A 21722-nucleotide genomic window follows, 5' to 3' on the forward strand; every position below is an offset into this window, starting at 1 on the left:
CTCCTGACTCAATTGCCATTTATAAAATACTGATAATAATTGCCCATTTGCTTCATAAAGAATCAAACTAGTTAATTTGTTGAGCACTTAATCAGACCAAAAAAAAATAAATGATAGCTATTGTGATTATTAATATTACCACTACTATCATGAAGTAAAACATTAAAAAATATACATTCATGGGATATTTAGATTTTTTAAACTCTGAATGTTCTGTTAACCTTTTTCTTTGCCCATGTATAACCCAAATAAAACAGCAATTAAATATATAAAACCACTGTCCTCAAGACACTGGGCCATGCTGGGCATGTAATCTCTGAAGGATGGGAACAAACAAGGTGAACCCTAATGCTTACTCCCTTTCCAGTTTAAAGCATATAGGGCACAGGGCTTGGAAGTCTATTATTTATAAGAAACATGTTTAATATAAAGACACAAGTAGAATAGAGTAAAATGAAAGCTTCTTCTACACATAGGTCAAAAGAAATATTTAAGAGGCTATACTCATCACAAAGGAAATTACCTGTAATATAAGATCATTTTATACTAATAGAAGAGTGAATTAACTAAGGAGATACAACACTCCTAAATGTTTATGCATCAAATATAGAACTTCAAAATGCACAAAGCAAAATCTGATTCTCCTCATCCTCTGCCTCAGATCTCAGGCTCCTGAGTAAGTACAATTACAAGCAGGAGCCATTGGTGGCTGGCTTGAGATATTATTTTTGACGAGTTATTATCATTTCCCTTGATGAGTGTTTTAATAGAGAACTTTGGATCCAGTGATTCTTACACATTATCCTTCAGCCTTCCATTCTTCCATAGCCTAAAAGAATTACAAGATTTAAATTCCAGAAGTCTAAAAAATCTATATCTATATCTATATTAGCTGTCCAAGGGGAGAACTGTTTTTATTTTTCCCATGAAAGCAGTTAAGTCCAGAGGATAAGCTACTACTGACTGTATCAATGTATTATGCATAATACATTGTGAAATGTGTTCTGGGATATACAAATGTAGACAGACCTAAAATGTCTGTTTAGTAGGGGAATCTTTTTTTTTTTTTTCCAGTTAGTTGTGGGACTTGAACTTGGGACCTGAGCACTGTCCCTCAGCTCTTTTGCTCAAGTCTAGCACTCTACCACTTGAGAAAAACCACTTCTGGTTTTTCTGGTGGTTAACTGGAGAAGAGTCTCATGGACCTTCCTGCTTGGGCTGGCTTTGAACCATGCTCCTCAGATCTCAGCTTCCTGAGTAGCTAGGATTACAGGCATGAGCCACCAGCGCCTACCTGAGATTTTTCTTTACACTGAATAAGACAACACAACTTGCTGTTGGATTGAATGTTTCAACCCTAATTTCAAGTGAGATGATGGAATCAGGTTTTTAACCTCTTTACTATGGAATATGTTTCAAGATTACTTTGTCTTATCTCTTTCACTTATTCATTCACCGAGTATTGACTAGTACAAAATAAATCCAGCATTGTTCACATGGAGTTCATGGAAACTCTACAGAAGAAACAGATTTTAAACATTCACAAATTCATTCTGCATTCACAAATGCAGAGTGTAAGTGTACAACTGTTAAGAAGGAGAAATAGTTTAATAGGATATGAAACCTTACGATAGAAGAGGTAAACAAGGAGGCTTGGCAAGCTTCCAATGCCTAGAACTGCTTACGTTGTCTACTTTCATAGCCAAGGAAATATATAGTTATGGGGTAAGTATGTTTTGATACATATATTCAATGTGTGACTGTATACCCATCATCTCAAACATTTCTATTCTGAAAAATACAGTAAATTATTAACTAGTAACTCTACTGTGAGACACTAGACCTTCCTGCTATCTAATTATAATTTTCACTCCATCAACCACTCCCTTACCCTTTTCTACCCTTTCCAGTAGTAACCACACTTCTACTCTATTTCCATGAGATAATCTGTTTTAGCATCCACAGAAGTATATACCAGGCAGCCAACTGACTTGACAAGGGTGTCAAAAACATTTGTCAGGAAGGGTCTAATCTCTTTGATAAACAGTGTTGGGAAAACGGAATATGCTCAAGAATATTCAGAGTGAAACTAAACTGCTTTCATTATATACTAAAATCAACTAAAAATAAAGACTTAAATAAAAAACTTGCAACTATGAAACTAGTAAAAGAAAATGTGGGAGTTTGCTCTGAATAAGATGATGTTTACAACAAAGTCAAAAATAGACAAATGGGATATATTAACTGAATTTTCTCCACAGGAAAGGAAACAAGAGTGAAGAGAAAGTCTGTGGAATGGGTGGAAGGTTTTGATATGCTTATTTAAATTTTTTTGAGTTAGATGCTGATATCTGAAAGCCAACTCGTTTTACATTCAGCACAAACTTCAAATATAAATATTTCCCCTATACATAAAAAATGTTACTGAGTAAAGATTTTGACTTTTACAATTAAAAACCCTGGCAACAAGAAACTCACACTGACAAGCAGCAACCACCAGGATCTAGTTCTTTTTGTTCCCCTTCAGTATCTTGTATACCATCTCATGATTAGGCTATCAAATGCTATGTCTGCCCTCCCCTCCCTCACCCACACACACCTTGCTTCCTACATTCTATGCATTCACAGCAGAACTGGTTAAATATTCAACATTAGGTGGCTAAACAACCACTCAGCCATAAACACCACTACATCTTGCTGAACATTTTTATACTACCAATTTCATGCTGCCAGTTCAGAGTGTCAGTTCCAGGAACTAGGAATTCTGCTGTGAACAAAACAAAGCTCTTTCCCTCATAGAAAGCCTGCGTAATGCATCTCTTTATCTCCGGTTTCTACAACTCCAAACCAAAAGGATCACCCTGATCTGCCTTCACCTCTCCATCACTCAGTCCCTACAGGGCAACAAGGTGGAGGACCCAGATCTACTGGAGCCTGGCAGGCCTGGTCTACAATTGCATTGATCAAAAGAAATAAAATGCATTCCACAAACCTGAACCTCATATGTAAATTTTTCTACAAGCCACATTAAACATGGTCAAAAGAAATTTTAGTAATATATTTTATTTATCTTAGTCTACCTAAAATATTTTCACCATGTAAAAAATTTCACTGGCATGCTATCTGAGTTTCTTGTAGATGCCTTTTATCAGATTGAAAAAGTTTCTATTAATAAATTGTTAAGTGGTTTTTCTTTAAAGTGTGAAAAATGTTAATTGTGTAAAATGTTTTTTCCTATGGTTAATGAGGTGATTAAATGGATTTTAGCTTTTATTCTATTAATATAGTGTATTAACATGTTTGAGCCAATTTTCATTCTTAGAATAAATCATACTTGGTCATAGCAAATAATCCTGTTTATATATTCCTGGATTTAGTCTGGTTGTTGTTGAAGATTTTTACCTCCATGTTCATAGGGAATATTGGATAAATTTTCTTTACTTGAAATGTCTTTGTCTGGCTTGGGTTTCAGGGAAAAACTATCTTCATAGAATGAGTTAGGAAGTATTTCTTTTTTCATTGGTGGGAAGTTTGTAAAGGATTGGAGCTTTTCAATGTTCAATAGAATTCTACAGTGAAGCTGTTTAAATGCCCTCCCCTGCACCATGGGGGGAGGGGGGAATCTGATAATTTAAACTTCTTTACTTGCCATAGTTGTATTCAGATTTTGATTTTTTTTTTTTTTTGTTTTGTTTTTGGGTCCGGTCGTGGGGCCTGAACTCTTGGGCCTGGGCACTGTCCCTCAGCTCTTCAGCTCAAGGCTAGCGCTCTACCACTTGAGCCACAGCGCCACTTCCAGTTTTTTTCCTTTTTGCTTATGTGGTGCTGAGGAATTGAACCCAGGGCCTCAGGCATGCAAGGCAAGCGCTCTACCACTGAGCCACCTTCCCAGCCCAGATATTTTTTTTTTTTTTTGTTGGTCGTGGGGCTTGAACTCTGGGCCTGGGCACTGTCCCTCAGCTCTTCAGCTCAAAGCTAGAACTCTCACTTGAGCGCTACTTCCAGTTTTTTGGTGTTCCTGGCTGGCTTTGAACCATGATCCTCAGATCTCAGCCTCCCAAGTACCTAGGATTATAAACGTGAGCCACCAGCACCCGGCACAGATTTTGATTTTTGAGTCAGTTTTGGAGTTTATCTTTTTTTGTATTTTATCTTTTGTAGTTTATCTGGAAAATTTTCTATTTCTTCTGAATTGTCTGTTTCATTGGCAGACAGTTGTTTGTAATATTTCCTTACAATGTGCCAATTACAACCTTTTAATAGAAGTGCTTAATGCTTCACATTTAGTATAATTATTTATTTATTAGGGCAGGTCTTCTAGCAATGAATTTTGTTTTTTTCTTTATCTGAGAATATCTTGTTCCTTGTTTTTCAGTGATAATTTTGACAGACACTGAACCCTCTATTTTGAGTTATTTTCTTTCATTATCTTCAGCATACCATCCCAGACTCTAAGTTCACTGAGTTCCCTTTTGCTTGATAACTCATTTTTTTGCTGTTGCTTTCAAGATTCTTTCTTTTGACCATCTGATACTTGTAGAAATATATCTCCTTTATTTTATCCTGTTTAGAATATGTTTCACTTCTTAGCTGAATAGATTTATTAATAATCATATTTTGTAAGTGTTTGAACATTAATTCTTGAAATATTCTTATTCTTCTGGGAGATTTCTATTATGCATATGTTGATAGGATTGATGGTGTCCTACAAACCTAAGCCTATACTCAGTTTCTCTGTTCTATTTTCTTTCTGTTCCTTAGGCTAGATAATCTCGATTAATTTATCTTCAGATTTTCTAAAGCTTTCCTCTACCAGCTCTACCAGCTCATATCTGCTGTTGGGTACATCAGGGAATTTTTCATTTCCGATATATTTTTCAATCTCAGAATCTATATGTTCTTTGGTAATTTCTACTATCCATATTGACTTTCTCTATTTTATTTCATTGTCATATTTTTTAACACATGCAAAGCCCAGAAAAAGATATACCCCTATCGACATAGTCCCCTAGTAGCATACATCATCCTTCAAAGTTCTACATCCTAACGTTTTTTTGGCCCTCCACACTATCTGGGGACAAAACATTCTACACAGAAGACTATGGGGGATATTTCTGTGGTATTACTGGAAATGAGATGCCCCTGCTTTAACTCACTAGAACCCCAGGATTTTTGTTTGTCTTGGCAGTGCTCCCTCTTATGCTTTGGATATTTTAAAGATTTGGTCTTATATTTAGGCCCAGGCCAGCATGGACTGTGATCCTGTTATTTATATTTCCTGCACAGCTGGAATGACAGATATATACCATCATGCTCAGCTTTTTATTGGTTGAAATGAGGGGTCTCAAAAACTTAACGCTGGGGCTGGGAAGGTGTCTCAGTGGTAGAGCGTTTGCCTCGCATGCATGAGATCCCGGGTTCGACTCCTCAGCATCACATAAGCAAAAAGAAAAAAGCCGGAAGTGGCGCTGTGGCTCAAGTGGTAGAGTGCTAGCCTTGAGCTGAAGAGCTGAGGGACAGCGCCCAGGTCCAGAGAGTTCAGGCCCCTTGACCGGACCCCCCCCCGCCAAAAAAAAAAAACTTAAGGCGTCTGGGTGGGCTTGGGGAGGATTCTCAGCCAATGCAACAAAGGTAAAACCGAATTCGGAAATCCTAACCCGAAAGAACACACCAGAGACTGTCACCAATGTAAAAGCAAAGGAGTCTTTATTGCAAGCTCGAGCTTGGTCCCCCTGATACATGGCAGCAGCCCATGACGCTGAGAGGCCCCAAGCCCAGGGTTACAGCACTTGTTATACATTTTTTAGGGAAGGCAGGAGCTTTGCATACATCATAACTTCTTGTAACAAATGACTACAAACCACGGGAAAATCATAAAGCAACTCTATAGTATGATTGGCACACTACAATGCGGGGAAAGGACCAGAAACAAGTTGTTGGTTAGATCAAGGGGGCTGAGGTACTTTAAATGGGTTGGCTTGCACCACAGGGGAGTCTCAAGAGGATAGGTGCTAAACTGCAGGGTGTATGGTTTAGATAATGGTCACCAGATCCCAGGAGGGGCAGTTCTGGAATTTCAGATACCTTGATATACTGTCTTGAGAAAACACCATCTCTGGTTCCGAGAATTGTTTGTGCAAGTCTTGCTGTCCTAATTCCTAGCATTGGGGCTGAAGTGGGTCAAGGGTTAAGTTGCCAAACTGAGATGGGGGGGGTCTTAAGTGAAATGGAGTTGCTTAAGTTCCTCAATATGCCACCATGCTCAGCTTTCTATTGGTTGAAATGAGGGGTCTCAAAAACTTTTTGCTCATGCTAGCCTCAAATCACATTACTCCAATGGCGACCTCTCAAGTAGCTAGGATTATAGTTTTAAGGTCTGCTCCTGGATGGGCTAGCAGACTCCACCCTCCTCGCAGCAAAGTCTCCACCCAGTACCTGCGTTACCTAGGCAACTGGGACACCAGGAAGAAGTCACATCTGCATCAGCTGAGGTCACATCTGAATTTGATGTGGCCACACCTTTCTCCACCCATACCCTAGATAAGGGCTAGCCCCAGGCCCAGGCTCTCTCTGGGTTCTATTCTAGCTTTCTCTCTGTTTCTAGCTCTCTGCTCTCTCATTGCTCTATTCTAGCTTTCTCTACTACCTATCTATCTCTCTGTTCTTTTCTAGCTCTCTCTCTTTCCTAGGCCTTTCCCAGCCACGTGGAGTGCCAACCTTGCCTGGTCCCAGCAGGTCTACTGAATAAACCTACCCCTTACCTGAATACCACGTGAGTGCTGCTGCTGTTTTTACTCGAGTATCTCTTTTTAAAAACCTAACAATAGTCATGGGCCACCACACTTAATTTGGGGTTTTTGTTGTTTTCCCCCTCCCCCCTCCTTTTTTTTTTTTGTCAGTCATGGGGCTGGGCATTGTCCCTGAACTCTTTTGCTCAAGGCTATGTTCTACTACTTTGAGCCACAGCAACTCTTCCTGTTTTTGAGTGGTTAATTGGAGATAAGAGTCTCCAGGGGACTGTTCTGCAGGGGCTGGCTTTGAACCACAATCCTCAAATCTTAGCCTCCTAAGTAGCAAGGATTACAGATGTGAGCCATTGGCACCCAGACTGTTTTTTCCCTTTTTAATGTCACTGCAATTGTTGCTTGTTTAGTGACTTTCCTATACTAATTCTGTAAAGTCTGTATTCTCTGTATTGTGGAGTCACTGATACCTCTGTTCAGTTATCTTAGTGGCTTTGAACTAATAAGTTTCTCAGCCTTTGTTAAGAAAATAAAGCAGGTCTTCAGAGTCTCATCATCAGTCATTGAGAGGTTACAAAGTTTTCTCAAGTCTTTCCTGAGCATGCCCACATACATGTAACTTTCTAACTCCCTGGGAATTAGTCAGTTTTCCAAAGTTCCTTATGGACATCTTGCTCCACAGTATCTTCCCTTTAAGTTTCTAGCCATGGACTGGGAAGGTGGCTCGGTGGTAGAGTGCTTGCCTTGCATGCATGAGGCCATGGGCTCCATTCCTTAGCACCACATAAGCAGAATAAAGCTGGAAGTGGTGCTGTGGCTCAAGTGGTAGAGCACTCCCCTTGAGCTGAAGAGCTGAAGGACAGTGCCCAGGCCCAGAGTTCAGGCCCCATGACCAAAAAAAAAAAAAAAAAAAAGTTTCTAGCCATATTATAATCTGCTAAGGCAGTATTGCTCCTCAGAAGCTATAGTGTTAAACAACTGCCATTGTTTTTGACTAGTGAATGCCCTGGGGAGAGCACTTTTCTCAAAGAGTAAGCTTTGGCTCCAAGTCAGGTCAAATAACAACACAGCCTTGTATATGGGATTTTCCAGGGAATTGGAAGACAGGTCAAATAGGGACAATGTTGTGGGAAAGGGATTTTTTTTTTAACAGCATCAAACCAGTCTGTCCTGTCCAGCACTTGCAAGGCTGCTGGTTTTCACACGTACCAACTTTGCAAACTGCTAAGTTTCAAGCCTACTACAGAATGGTGCAGAGGGAAATCGGAATAGTTCAAGTTACAATGCCACAAACCCTGCTGTTCCTAATGAAATTCAGCAGCTTTCCTTGAATAAACACTCTTCAGACTGTTGGAAGCTTTTGGCTTATTTCAAGAGTTGGGAAAAGTTGGAATGACTGTCTTGCCATGTTTCATTGTGTTTATGGAATGGTGGGTTTGTTCTCATTGCATTTTGAAAGCTTAGCATGAAAAACTGCTATAATACCACTGATATGTTCTTTAATCTGTACCTGATATTAGTGTTCAAAATAAAGTGAGTGGTGGTCCATTTTTAAGACAAAACATTTGATTTTGAGTGGAAAATTAGCAGTACATTGCTTGCATAGCAATTTTCAGATGTGTTGGAAAGCCTGTAGATAAACAGACAAAATTAGAAGAGGGCCCAGCTGATTAGCAAGGGGAAGAATAAAATGAGAAAATGGGTAGAAACTGTAGGTACCAGCAAACACACAAGAATTCCCACCACAAAAGAACAAAGGTAAGTAAAGACAGCCAAAAGCTCCTTTCTAAATTTTAACCAGTCTCACATGGTACATGTTTTCAAATTACCCAATAGAAAGTAATGTAACTTAGGAGAAAGAATGTGAACCCTGTATTTCTCAGACTAATTGGGGGAAAGGAGCTCTCAGCACTAGATATAAAATTGCTGTTGTAATCTTGGAGCACATGCCTACCATCACACAGACACTCAATCTTCTAAGATTACCATTTAAGTCTCACTTTTATTGTACTTCTTGTCTTGGAGTCAGTACTTGGAGCTTGAACAGGTGAATGAGCTTTTCACATCAGGACACAATATTACTTCTGCTTAAAGAATAAAAGCTCTATCAAAGTTATAGTTTTCACTTAAATTTGGAAAATCCTGAATTATTCCAAAGGCTGGCACCTCTACCAAGCTTAGAAGTGTTAGTATTATGCTCACCTTTGGTCCTCAGCTCCACCCACACCTGGGCCCCCTCCCATTCCTAAAGTTCCCTCCAAACAGCTGGCCCCTCCCTCTCTCCACCCAGACCCAACTGAACTCCCATCTACCTCATTTCCTATCCCTCAGACCCTCCTACTAAATGGATGGTGGCGGAGCCATGTGCTCCCTCCTGGGGGAAATATGGCTCCTCTAATAAACCTTATAATAATCTTTCTCCTGTGCCTGCCTGCCTCTGCATGGTCTCCTGGGATGGTTGTGTGGGCTCCTCTTTCACTGGTGGCCCGTACATGGGGATAGGCTCCCCAGTGGATTTGCTCCCCAATCCACTTGAGAAGGGGGTTTAACCAGCTGTTCTGGGACCTATCCTGAGATCCTACACTCTGGTCGCCAGAGGACCACCAAGTGACCTGACCAAGTGCTCTACCAGCCCATCCAGCACCGCTAATTAAGTCCTACTCCAGGGTAAGTGTCCAGTTTATCCAAGGTCTGGGTTTCTGACTCCAATATCTCAGTGGTAAGGCCACCTGGGCCTTTGTGGGCTAACCGAGCCCCGGTCTGGGCAAAATCTTGGCCAAGTGCCCAGACCTAGCTGCAAGGGGTCTTACCGTGGCCCAAGGACCCCCCAGTGGACAAAGTGATGTTCTTCACTGGCGGGGCCTCCCCTCTTTAGGAGCCAACCAACACTGTAGAGAACACTCTACACAGTAGGCACTTGGCTTCAGGTCACTTACCATGGGAAGGACACTAAATTTCTTTACATTAAGGCCACCTGGGCCATGGAGGGCTGCTGAGCCCCCATCAGAGTCAAATTTGGCCCCAAATTTAAAACTCCACTTTTGTGAGCACTCGGGCAGATAAAAGTCTCTCTTTGTCTCTCTCCCTCTCCCCTTAAACTCAGCTCCTTGCTATTTCAAAATTCATTTCTGGTAACCTCTCCCACCTGATCCCACTTCCCTTTACCTGGACACACCCTTCCCTGCCCCCTACCCTGTATAGGGCCTAACCCAGGGCCAGACACGCTCTCGCTCCCTTTTGCCAGCTGCGTGGAGTGCCAACCCTGGTCCCAGCAGGTCTACTGAAGACCACGTGCGTGGTACAGTTCTTACTCGGCTACCTCTTTTTAAAAACCTAACAATTACCAAAAGTGTATTAAATTCTGTTAAATCTCCCCAGCACCGAGCTGTGGTGGATTTGCCATCTTGGTAATTCAGCTGCTGTTTCGAACCGACTCTACTAGATTCTGTGACCTACCCCCCACCTGACCTGCGGTGCCATTATGCTAGGCCACCTGTCTGTTCGTGTCGTCTCTTGTTTACTAAGTTTCTTGTTGGCAAAGTTTTGTATTTTAAACTGACCACGTGGTTCCATCCTAATTAGGAAAAGTAATACCACTAAAATTTCAAAACTTTAAAACAGCCGATTTTAAAATCTAAGCACACTATAATCTGTGCACAAACATGTCTGTCTGTGTCTACTTGTCTATATGAAGGTTATCAAGTATTTTATGTACTAAAATATCTTTGTCAATGAAAGGTGTGATTTCATCTAAATTGCTTTAAAACTTTGTGACCTGACTGACTATAAGCCAAAGAAAAAACAGGCAGTTTTAAAAGGCTTTTGGAAAGGAGTTTAAAAAAAAACAGTTTCCTTTACAAAGTAAGTAAGTTGGCTGAGATTTATGTCATTCCTATGTCCATCTATGCTGAGAGTTAAATATTGTACCTCTGACCATGGCTAGTAAACTAAGGCTAAGGTTTAATTCTCTGTTTTCTCCCCTGAGCGCCAATCAACTCCCTTTAAGATCAAGGGACTAAGGTAACTCAACAGTGTGGTGGTGAATTGGAAATGTCCAGGAAACAAAACAAAGTTGTCACAGCTGCCTAAGCCAGTGACACCAATATACAAAAGCTGGTGTAAACCAGGTCTTTAACCAATATATATAGAATCTTGCAGATAACCAACAGGAGCTGCAACAGTCTATACACGCTGGGAGATGCCACAGCCTTGCCCAGACCTAGCCAGCCTTGCTCCAGGACACATGACCAAAAGGCTGATGATTTGGGGTAAAACACAAGCCACTTCAGATATTTGGTTCTGTAAATGTTAATTCCCACTAGTTAGACCATAAGGGGTGTAAGAGCATAGGATATAAGTTGACTTCCATACTATTTTACAATTGGATGTATTTGTTAAAAAAAAAAAAAAAAAGAGAGAGAGAGATGCTACAGCACCAGTAAAGTTTCAGCCAAGAGGTTAAAGGGTGTAGCCCAATGTTTCAATGAGGCATTTAAATGCAAATTAAAGTAACTTTACAAAAAAGGGATTAAAATGACAGTAAAAATTTGGGAAGGTATAGGGAGTGGCTGGCCTCCCAGACTAAAGTTTAAAAGATAAAATTGTCCTGAAGGTTTATTTCAAAGTAAGAAAGGATAAATTAGGATTATTCCAGTTTGCCCTGAAAGCTTTTTTTGTAACCATTTCCTGCAGGCCCACAGTAAAAGACCAGACAAGTTTGTCAAATGTAACTTAATAAGTTCCAGGTGAAACCATGCTTATAAATCTACTTCCAATACCATCTTTGTTATTTTTAATTGAAGTAAAAGGGACCGTTTGTAAAAACTCATTGATCTGGGAACTACAGTTCAAAGCCAGCCTGGACAGACAAAAGTCCCTGTGAGACTGTCATCTCTAATCTGCCAGCAGAGTGCCCAAAAGCCCAGTTGCTTGGGTGCTCCAAGTGGCCAAGTGCTAACCCTGAGCTGGAGAGCTGAGGGGAAGCACTCAAACCCTGAGCTCAAATCCAGCAACTGACCAGGGAAAATGCCAAAGGTGCATTTATCCCAACATAAAAAAAGGCACTCGGGGACTCTGACAATGTTAAAACATCCAGAGGCAATTACAAACAATTGCTTGGATGACAAAAATGGTATCAGATCCTGAGTTACTTGAGTTTGGCAAAGCAGGAGGTCATGGAAAGATACAACACCCATGTTGTTCTAACTGGACAAAACTTGCCAGTCATCTGATAGCAGTATAAGTTAAGGTTGTAAAATGTAAATCCCAAACCCATTGTATCTGCTCAAAGTCCTAATTGGCAGTAACTTTTGAGCTGGTTAAATTCATCTGTTAAAAAGCTTGTAGAGGGCTGGGAAGGTAGCTCAGTGGTAGAGCACTTGCCTTGCATGCATGAGGCCCTGGGTTCAATTCCTCAGCACCACATAAGCAGAAAAAAAAAGCTGGAAGTGGTGCTGTGGCTCAAGTGGTAGAGCGCTAGCCTTGAGCTGAAGAGCTGAGGGATAGCACCCAGGCCGAGTTCAGGCCCACGATTGGACCACCCCCCCAAAAAAAACCAAAACTTGTAGAGCTGAGATTATGTCCCTATTGAGATCTGTCTAAAGGCCTGCACAGGTAGGCATTGTTGGGGCCAAGAAATCAGGTTCCTCCGCCAGCCAAAAAAATGCTTTTATAAATCAAGGTGTTAAACAGGCTCAGCTGCTATAGCCCAAGGAAAGGCCTGTACGTTTGTTAAAGGTTAAATGTTGTATGTAAGCCACTTTAAACAGGCTGCCCAGAGGCAGTGGGCAGTACTTACAGTGCCAATCAGTCCCAGGTTAAAAACATCTACTTTGTTTTATTTTTAAAAAGCTGACAAGTAATTGTTAATCAATTGTTAACAAGTTATAGGTAAGCTCTATCTCATTGATCTCCTTGTTGCTTTTATTGGAAATAAAAAGGGCTTTTGTAACCAGGACTCCTTTTGCCACAGTTCAAAGCCACCCTGGGCACAAAGAATCCCTCTAAAACTCCCATCTCCCAGCTAATCAGCACAGAGCCAGGCTGGAGGCATGGCTCCAGACTCACCTCTAAGTATCCAGCCGAAGGCTGAAAGTGGCATTGACTCTAAGTGGTAGGGCACTAGCCTTGAGCAGAAGTGCTCAGGGACAGTGCCCAGGCCCTGAGTCCAAACCGTAAATGCCAACTAAGACAAGTTATCCCAGCAATGGACACTGTGACACCCACCAGGACAAAGTCAGTCCTGACAATGGAAAACCATGGAGAGGAGTAAAGAGATGACATTCTAAAAGGAGTCGCCCTTTCCGCTGTGGCTCAAGTGGTAGAGCGCTAGCCTTGAGCTGAAGAGCTGAGGGACAGCGCCCAGGCCAAGAGTTCAGGCCCCACGACCGGACCCAAAAAAAAAAAAAGTAAAAGGAGTCGCCCTTTCAAAATTAATCAGAGCCAGGAGATCAAAAGAGTTGCTTGCCCACTTAATGTCCATACCTGTCTACCTTCTAACTGGACAGAAAGTTAACAGTCTTGCCTTTGTTACCTGCTATAACTTCTGACTGGTACTCCCAAACAGTCCATTATGTTCCCCCATCCCAGTTACTCAAAAGACTTTAGACACTCCTTTCTACCTTCTTTTCCTGAGTCCAGTTATTTTACCTTCCCTGTAATGGGCTACAACTGGGCTTTATACTCCAAATGAAACGTTTCTGGCTCATGGCCAATGTATACTCTATGTCATTCATGTTACAATTAACCTGTCACCCTGTCAGCTTTTTGCTTGATCTTTTGTTAGCTTTTTGCCTGATCTTTCCCAAAGTCTCTTTCAACAGGATAACATCCCCTGCTCAGGATACCACTTGGAAACAAGTCAAGGCCATCCTGTTCCTACAGGCAACCAGAGACATCACTTTCACTGCCCTGCCTTGCCCAGTGCAGACCCAGACCCTAAAGATCCCAGTTCCAGGGATTCCTTGATGCCCTGGTCCAGGAGGAAGTAGTCAAAAGAGCCCAAGACACCCTTTGGTTGTGGTACCTTTAAATATTTCTGCTACCCCCTCCTCCAGGATGCTGGGAGTCAGGACCATTCTGTCTCCAATAAGAGACAAAAAAAGTAATTTCAGGTCTTTGACAGCCCCTTCTGGAAATCAGTTCCTCCATGGCATATTCCTCTCTTGGGGTACTAACAACAATTTTTGCCTTTTATTAATTGTGTCTTACATTTAACTACTGTCATGGAAAAAGGAGGACCAGGCCAAGAACAAAGCAGAGACCCCTTGGCAGCAGGAAGCAGCTCCAGAAGAAATGACCTCTGCCTATTGCCCCTGCCGCCACCCCGCCACCCACCCCCCCGCCTGGTACCCCTTATTCTTAGTAAACAACAGAGCTGGGAATATTAGTATTATGCTCCACCCACACCTGGGCCCCCCTCCCATTCCTGGAGTTCCCTCCATACAGCTGGCCCCTCCCTCTCTCCACCCAGACCCACCTGAACTCCCATCTACCTCACTTCCTATCCCTCAGACCCTCCTATTAATGGATGGTGGCAGAGGCCATGTGCTCCCTCTTGGGGGAAATATAGTTCCTCTATAAACCTTATAATAATCTTTCTCCTGTGCCTGCCTGCCTCTGTGTGGTCCGCTGGGATGGATGTGTGGGCTGGGATGGATGTGTGGGCTCCTCTTTCAAGTAAGCAAGCAAGTTTGGAAGCAAACAAGAAAATAAGCCATGCAACAGGTACTGGCTCATGCCTATAATCCTAGCCACTTAGAGGCTGAATGGTTTGAAGCCAGCCTGGGTAGACATACTCTTGTCATTAACAAAAAGGTGGAAGTGGAAGTGCAGCTCAAGTGCCACTGATAGGTAAGAAAGCTGAGCAAGAAAGATTACAAGGCTCTCCTGATTTGGGGCAGGGGCAGTTGTCTGGGCAGGGAACAGAACATAATGTGTAAAACCAAGATAATACATGGTAAAATGCCCAGCAGAACTCCATAGGACGTATTCAATAAATTAATATGTGTACTTCAATTCTAGGAAAAACTCAATTAGAAATGATGAGCCAGCTGCCAGTGGCTCATATCTATAATCCTAGCTACTCAGGAGGCTGAAGCCAGCCCAGACAGAAAAGTCCACCTAAGACTTACCTCCAATAAACTACTCAGGAAAAGCTGGAAGAAGTGATGCTGTGGTTCAAGTGGTAGAACACTAGCCTTGAGCACAAAGAGGCTCAGGGACAGTACCCAGACCAAGTTCAGGCTTCGGGACAAGCCAAAAAAAGTAAATAAATGATGAGAACAAATTTTGATCCTTAAAAAGTCAAACTTCATTATATAGAAAAAACTTACATGAAGCACCTTCCTCCAAAATTGTACTGACACACTAGACTTCATGCTCTATTTTAAAAAGACTCAGCTTTACACTTTTTCCTTCTGACTTTTATGGAAAAGATGACAAAAATGCTGGATAAAAGTAGTATTTTTTTGTAAAAATAGAAAAAAGTTCAGACAAATTTGAAGTAGCTATCAGTTTTGCTGGCCATTTCAGATTCAATATGTTGGATTTCCCAATTATCTCAAGCATGCCACTCTGTTTCCTTATATCTAACTGATTTCACAGCAGTCTGCCTGTGATCTCTTAAAGGCCAACTGAATGCTCCATTGGGGGGTGCGGGGGACGGGGGTCCGCTAATGACTAGCAGCAAATCTTTCTGATTTATTTCCCCCTGATCTCAGTACCACAAAGCAGTAAACTGCTACTTTCCAGATGTCATTTGAACTTGAACAAACACATACCAGTGATAAAGTGACAACTGTGTCCAATGAATATACAATCTAAAAAAAGAAAAAAGGTAATAGGTAATATGCATTGGTCCTTTACTATCTGCTAGGCATTATGTAAATCTTCTATATAGGTAACATAATGCAATCCCTATAACATCTCTATGAAACAGGTACTATCTTAAACTTCACTTTTTATAGGAAAGACTTGTAGCAAGGTCAAGGTACTAGTCAAATGGACAGCCAGGACTGAAATTCAGGCAAGTACTACTGCAGAGGCAACATTTTAAAGTGTAATACCCTAGAGATTCTCTTCATTTTAAAACCCCTCCTTCCTAATTCAAAAAACACAAACTGCACAATAAGTATCTCAATGTGACTTTCTCCTGTGAGGCAAATGTCTCAAACTATCTCTCCTCCCTGATGTCCTTCTCAAGGAACATCTTGACCCTACTGTGATCCAGCCAGTAGAATCTAGTGCCAGGGACAGCAAAGGAAGGAAGGGGGAGCCTTTTCAAGGCAAGATCAAAAAAATACATAAAAGGAGCAACAGATATTTAGTATGAGATATACAAAACATCTCAAAACAGACAAAGTTCAGGTTGATTAATGTGAAGTAAAGGAAACTGATCTTCCCATTCAGGATTATAATATTGTATATATAGCTGTATATGCTCCTTAGTAGTCTGTGACTTAATGTGTAAAACATACAACACCGCACGCATAAATGCACAGACATAATGACTCTGTAATTGTGAAAAATTTATCACAAAGTATATTACACAGTTTTCATCTGCAGGTCACTACACACACAGTTGATAAGAAATTATCAACCAGTCCTTTAAACTTGGCAGCTCTTCTTTATCCCTCTCTTGGTTAAGACATGTTTCTTCCTATTGGTCAAACTTCAAAGACAAAAGACAGGAGGGAGAATCAACTTTCTGCCAAATATTCTTATGACTTGGAAGTACTGGACATTGTTCAGGACCCTGTCTGATTTTTGTCCCAGACAAGATAAGCTCTGAGAAACACCCCATTACAAGAAAAAAAAAAAAGACTGACATCAAAGCATGATTCACTTTATTTTTAGATATTACATCAAGGCTATTCGGGTTCAAGAAGATCTAAAAGGAAAAGAAGAGGATGAGATTAGTTCTATCCTCATAACACTGCATCCTACACAGGCTCCAGTTCATTTTCTTTAGGCTTCCTCTTGCCTGATAAACAAAGACCTCCTTAGAAATACTTTGCTAGGACACAAATATAAAGCACACAAGATGAATCAGCATGATTTTCAAGTTCCTGATGCTTTCAGGAATGCTAATTTCAGTAATAACTATAGGCCTTCATTTCTCAAGACTTTCCTGACTTTGAAATTCTCTGTTTCTTCAAAGGCCACTGAGAGGCAAATCAAAAAGGAGTGAGAGAAGTATACACTAGGAAAATGATTTCCAAGCGACTAATACAACTTTCTTTTAAAGCTTTAGAGGAAAACTAAAAACTGGCCTTCACCAAGACCATGGAAATCAGTCTCCACTCTTTTAAGATGTCTCAATCAACAGCCAAACTTTTAGAAATGGCTTGTCACTGGGAAGTGGCTGGAGAAAACATCAAGTTCACAACCAGCCCAGAGCCACAATGACCAGCAACACATAGAGATGGAGCTTAAAACATCCTGCTACTCAAATAAAAAAATCATGAACACTGTTAGCATTCCTTTTATGAATATTTTTCTGTCCTGAGGGATAAATACATAGGAGTCGCTAATTCTTACTTGTTCCAGGTCTTTTGGAACAATTACTGAGCACTAGGATCAGGTTTCAGATACAGCCTGATCATACCAGCTGGCAAAGGATTTGGTCCATCAACTCTGAGTGTGCTCAACCAGCCAGACAAGCAGATTCAGGGGCCATATGAGAAAGGCAGGGCTCCACCAAAACACATTCTGTTAAGACAAAGCCAGGCTCAGGAATCATGTGGAAAATGTTCAAACATGTCCCATGTTAGAGACTGCCTGCAGGAAACCATTGAGTAAATGGCCTATCTTCTGAGCTAAGCCAAGCTTTACACAGCTTGTCTCAACGTTGAGCTTGGATTGGCCACATTGCCAAGGGAAGAGCAGCTTCTTCCATTTGAATAAGCTCTTCTTAAAATAAAGGAAGATTCAGCCATGAGGAATATTTCTAAGCACAAAGATACATATACATATACAAACAGCTACCTGCTTCAACTTTTCTTCTGCTATTATCCACATGCCTGATCCTCAGGTTAAAGAGGAAAAAAAGTTGTTTTTGTGTTTTAGGGACACTGAAAAATCAAGGGTGTCTACAGTAGTCCTTCTTTTGCTCTAAATTTTTACACATTTCCTTCCTTTTTAAAAAATCCTCTCCCAAACAAGAGGTGCTTCTTTTAGGCATATATATATATATATATATATATATATATATATATATATACACATATATATACATGTATATATACATATATATATACATGTATATATACATATATATACATATACATGTATATATATATTAAGGCAACAAGACTATATACATGTATATATGTGTATATATATATATATATTAAGGCAACAAGACTACAATCAGAATAACAACAACATAAATTTCCTCCATCACTAAACAGGAAAATTAATTTGGAAATTTCATAGTTTAAATATTTTAATGAGAATATAGTTCTACAGTGTAAATGTGCATTTGGAGAGGCAACTCTCATATTAGTACTTGTGATTATCAAGATGTTCCATCTTAAAAGATGCCACTGAATTTGAAATGTCTCTGGTCCTCAGACCTGGGAGCCTTATCTCCCAAAAACTAACCATATTCCACCCACAAGAAACTGACTACCACTTGTACTCCCTGTAGGGAAATAAATAACAAGTATGGTCTTTCTTAAGATATCTTTTAACACGTATTTTTATAAAATAAAGAGAAGGGCTGGGAAGGTGGCTCAGTGGCAGAGTGCTTGCCTTGCATGCATGAGGCCCTGGGTTCATTTCCTCAGCACCACATAAGCAGAAAAAGCCAGAAGTGGCGCTGTAGCTCAAGTGGTAGAGCTCTCGCCTTGAGCTGAAGAGCTGAGGGACAGCGCCCAGGCCTATAGTTCAAGCCCCACGACTGGCAAAAATAAAATAGAGAACTTTACACCAAAACTTGTCTATAACTGAAAGTTCAGTTGCTTCTAGGGACTTTTTACTCTTGCTTCGGGGTCATTTTATGATCAGGTTAAATGGACCCAAATGAGGTTTGAGGGTTTCAAAATGGTTTTGAAATCATTTCCATTCTTTCTATTTTTCCTCAAATAACATCGAGATGTCCCATTGTCTTAGTATTTGCTGAAAGTGACTCCTGTTATTAATTCAGCCCTGATACCTGTTGCAGATTCAGCTTGCAATACCCATAATCTCTTACTGTACACTCAATGTGTTCCCAGCTGACCCTCATACCCAGGTCCATCCCAGCTTCGTAGAATTGACAAGTATACAGAACTTGGACACACAACTCCAACCAGAGAAAATTATACAAAATATAACTCAAGTATTTCCTTTTAGGTCAAGAGAGAGGGATGGAAACTTCTAACATGTTCCAAAAAGTAGAGATGTCAATGGCCTCTGAAATAAAAGAACTACATACAACCTAATATTTCCAAGCCATGCTGGAAACATAGATCATTCCAAAGGAAAAGAAGTGTTTATCTTGCTTAAATTGTAAGTGGTTCTGTCTCCACCTGCCTATGGAAATTAAGGTCCTGAGTCTGAATATCTTACAGCCTCCTTTCTAAATTCCAGCTTTGGTTTAACTGGAATACTCAACTTTAAACAAAATTACAAACTAAGGGCAAATGGACCTAAACCCAAACTCCTTCATGATAATACATAGTGCTATGATATGAATTAAATGTAGTGGAAAAAGACGATCATCAGGCCACGTGGTCTTGATGGTCTCATGGATAAATCTCCACAGAGCTCTACTGGCTTGTGAAAAATGTTGGATAATGCACTCACTTTTCCATACCAAGTGAGTTCTTCAGATTCTAAAAGTTTTCTAAAACTGAGTACAAATTACCTCCATCTTGAAAATGTTTATATAATCTTTACTTTATTAAAGCCCAGTTTCACTGTAGCTACTTTGCTTGCTCAGCACGTCTCCTGCCTTTCTAACCACCTGGGATAAATTTCTACTTGCTGGTAGTAGTGAAAAAAAAAAACAAAAAACAATAAAGGTTGGGAAGGTGGCTTAGTGGTAAAGTGCTTGCCTAGCATGCATGAAACCCTGGGTTCGATTCCTCACTACCACATAAGCAGAAAAAACTGGAAGTGGCACTGTGGCTCAAGTGGTAGAGTGCTAGCCTTGAGCAAAAGAAGCTCAGGGGCAGTGCCCAAGCCCTGAGTTCAATTCCCAGGACTAGCAAAAAAAAAGAAAAAAGAAAAACACAATAAATACTGTGAAAGCCAGCCTCATACTACCTACTGCCATGTACTTCCTAACCATGCAAACTTTGGCCCGCCATCAAACAAACAGCCCAACCTGGGCTATTTGGGATGCCTACATCCTAATGTAGCTCCCAAGGGCCAGTCCTCACTATATTGGTTCCCAGGAGTGGATCTCAAGACCTATCACAGCAGCAGCATCTGGGAACTTGTTTTAAAAGCTCATTCTTGAATCCTAGCTCAGGATCTACTGCTCTTCGGAAGGAAGGAGAGAAGATTGGCTCCCAGGTGACTGATGCCTTCAAGTTTGGAAACCCACCATCACACTTTCATAGCTACCAAATCATGTTTGTATCCTGAGAGCCTGCAGGTGGCACTAAAGGCCACCTAGAAGAACAGAAAGAAACTCAAGTTTTAACTGCTATAAAACACCATGCTCCTCCCTGACCCTTGACCACAGGTTGCTATCAGTTCTTTAACTGCCACTTTCCCACCCTAATGTGTTAGCAAGTGATAATACAACTCAACTCAACACCAGAACTAGCCTAAAATTCTTAGTATGGTGCAACAGACATATTAAACTCACTGATTTCAGGGACATACTCAACATTTAATTTGTATTTACCATGACAATACGAAACAAAGAATGAAGATAACAGTATTGATAAAAAAAAAGATGACAAAATTAGAAACACAAATTATCATGAGGTATCCTACACATTTGAATAAAGCAATGAACTTGATTCGAAAAGGTTGTTTCCTACTATGAAAATCGAATTGTATGGTATGACAAAGAGAGTATCTATTATTTTTAAAGCAGTGATGTAGCTAGCCCTTTGCTAGAGTCTGTCAAAACCCTCAGTTTCTTATTAGCTGTTTTTCTACCCAAACATCTTCATTGAGGATGTGCAACAACAGGAACTCTCCTGCTCTTCTGGCAAGAGTGCAGATCGGTATAACCACTTTGAAAAACCATTTTGGAGTGGCTTCCAAAACTAAGTAACAAGCCATTCCACTCCAGGGTAGTGACATCCTAGAGAAATGGGTGGCAATGTTCTTAATCACAAATTGGAAACCAACCAATTAGATTGACATTCATAATGAACTCCAAACAGCAATGAAAAAAAATCAACCAACCAATTGCTGCATACAACATGGATGGATAGTACAGACATAATGCTGAGGGAAAGCACTTGGACGCAAAGGAGTATGCTAGTATCCAAACGTGCAAAACTAATCTCTGGTCCAAGAAGAGGTCAGCATAGAGAGACAAAATGCTGCTGGGTGAAGTTCTATCTCTTGCCATAGGCCATGACATATGAAAAGCTGGAAGGGTTTAAGTAAATCTGTCCTTTCATTTTTCTTATATGTTGTTAACTAGAAAGTGTGAGGCACTTATTACCTTACTTACATAAGTGTAACCCTCGATACATCACCTTGACAATAAAAAATATAAACGGTATACTGAAATGCTGGCTTGAGAGGATGAGACACAGAATCATAGATATCAAGTAATGGGAGTGGAGTTCTTCAAGAAAATTAACGTCAAAGAAAAAATTTAGCCCTTCGTGTCATCTGCATGTTTAAAAAAAAATCAAACTTATACACTGAAAAAAAAGTGTGGGGATGTTAAACATGCAAAATGCATGACTATCCTACAACGATTTTCAGTACACACACTCTAGAGTAGTGGGCAATTTTGTCATATCATATCGGAGTCAACTTCGCATAATACAAAATTAAATATAGTTAGCAAAGGCTCTT

The 21722-nt window shown here is 40.5% G+C and overlaps 1 protein-coding gene across 2 annotated transcripts in view; it reads right to left on the reverse strand.

Moving 5' to 3' along the window:
• LOC138818347 (ribonuclease H2 subunit B) overlaps positions 1-21722 on the reverse strand; it is a 74217-nt gene that overhangs the window by 51490 nt on the left and 1005 nt on the right. The gene's annotated exons all lie outside the window — the stretch shown is intronic.

The sequence above is a fragment of the Dipodomys merriami genome, unplaced genomic scaffold (genome assembly GCF_024711535.1).
Source record: "Dipodomys merriami isolate MVZ:Mamm:240054 unplaced genomic scaffold, mDipMer1.0.p SCAF_738, whole genome shotgun sequence".
Classification (NCBI taxonomy): Eukaryota; Metazoa; Chordata; class Mammalia; order Rodentia; family Heteromyidae; genus Dipodomys; species Dipodomys merriami.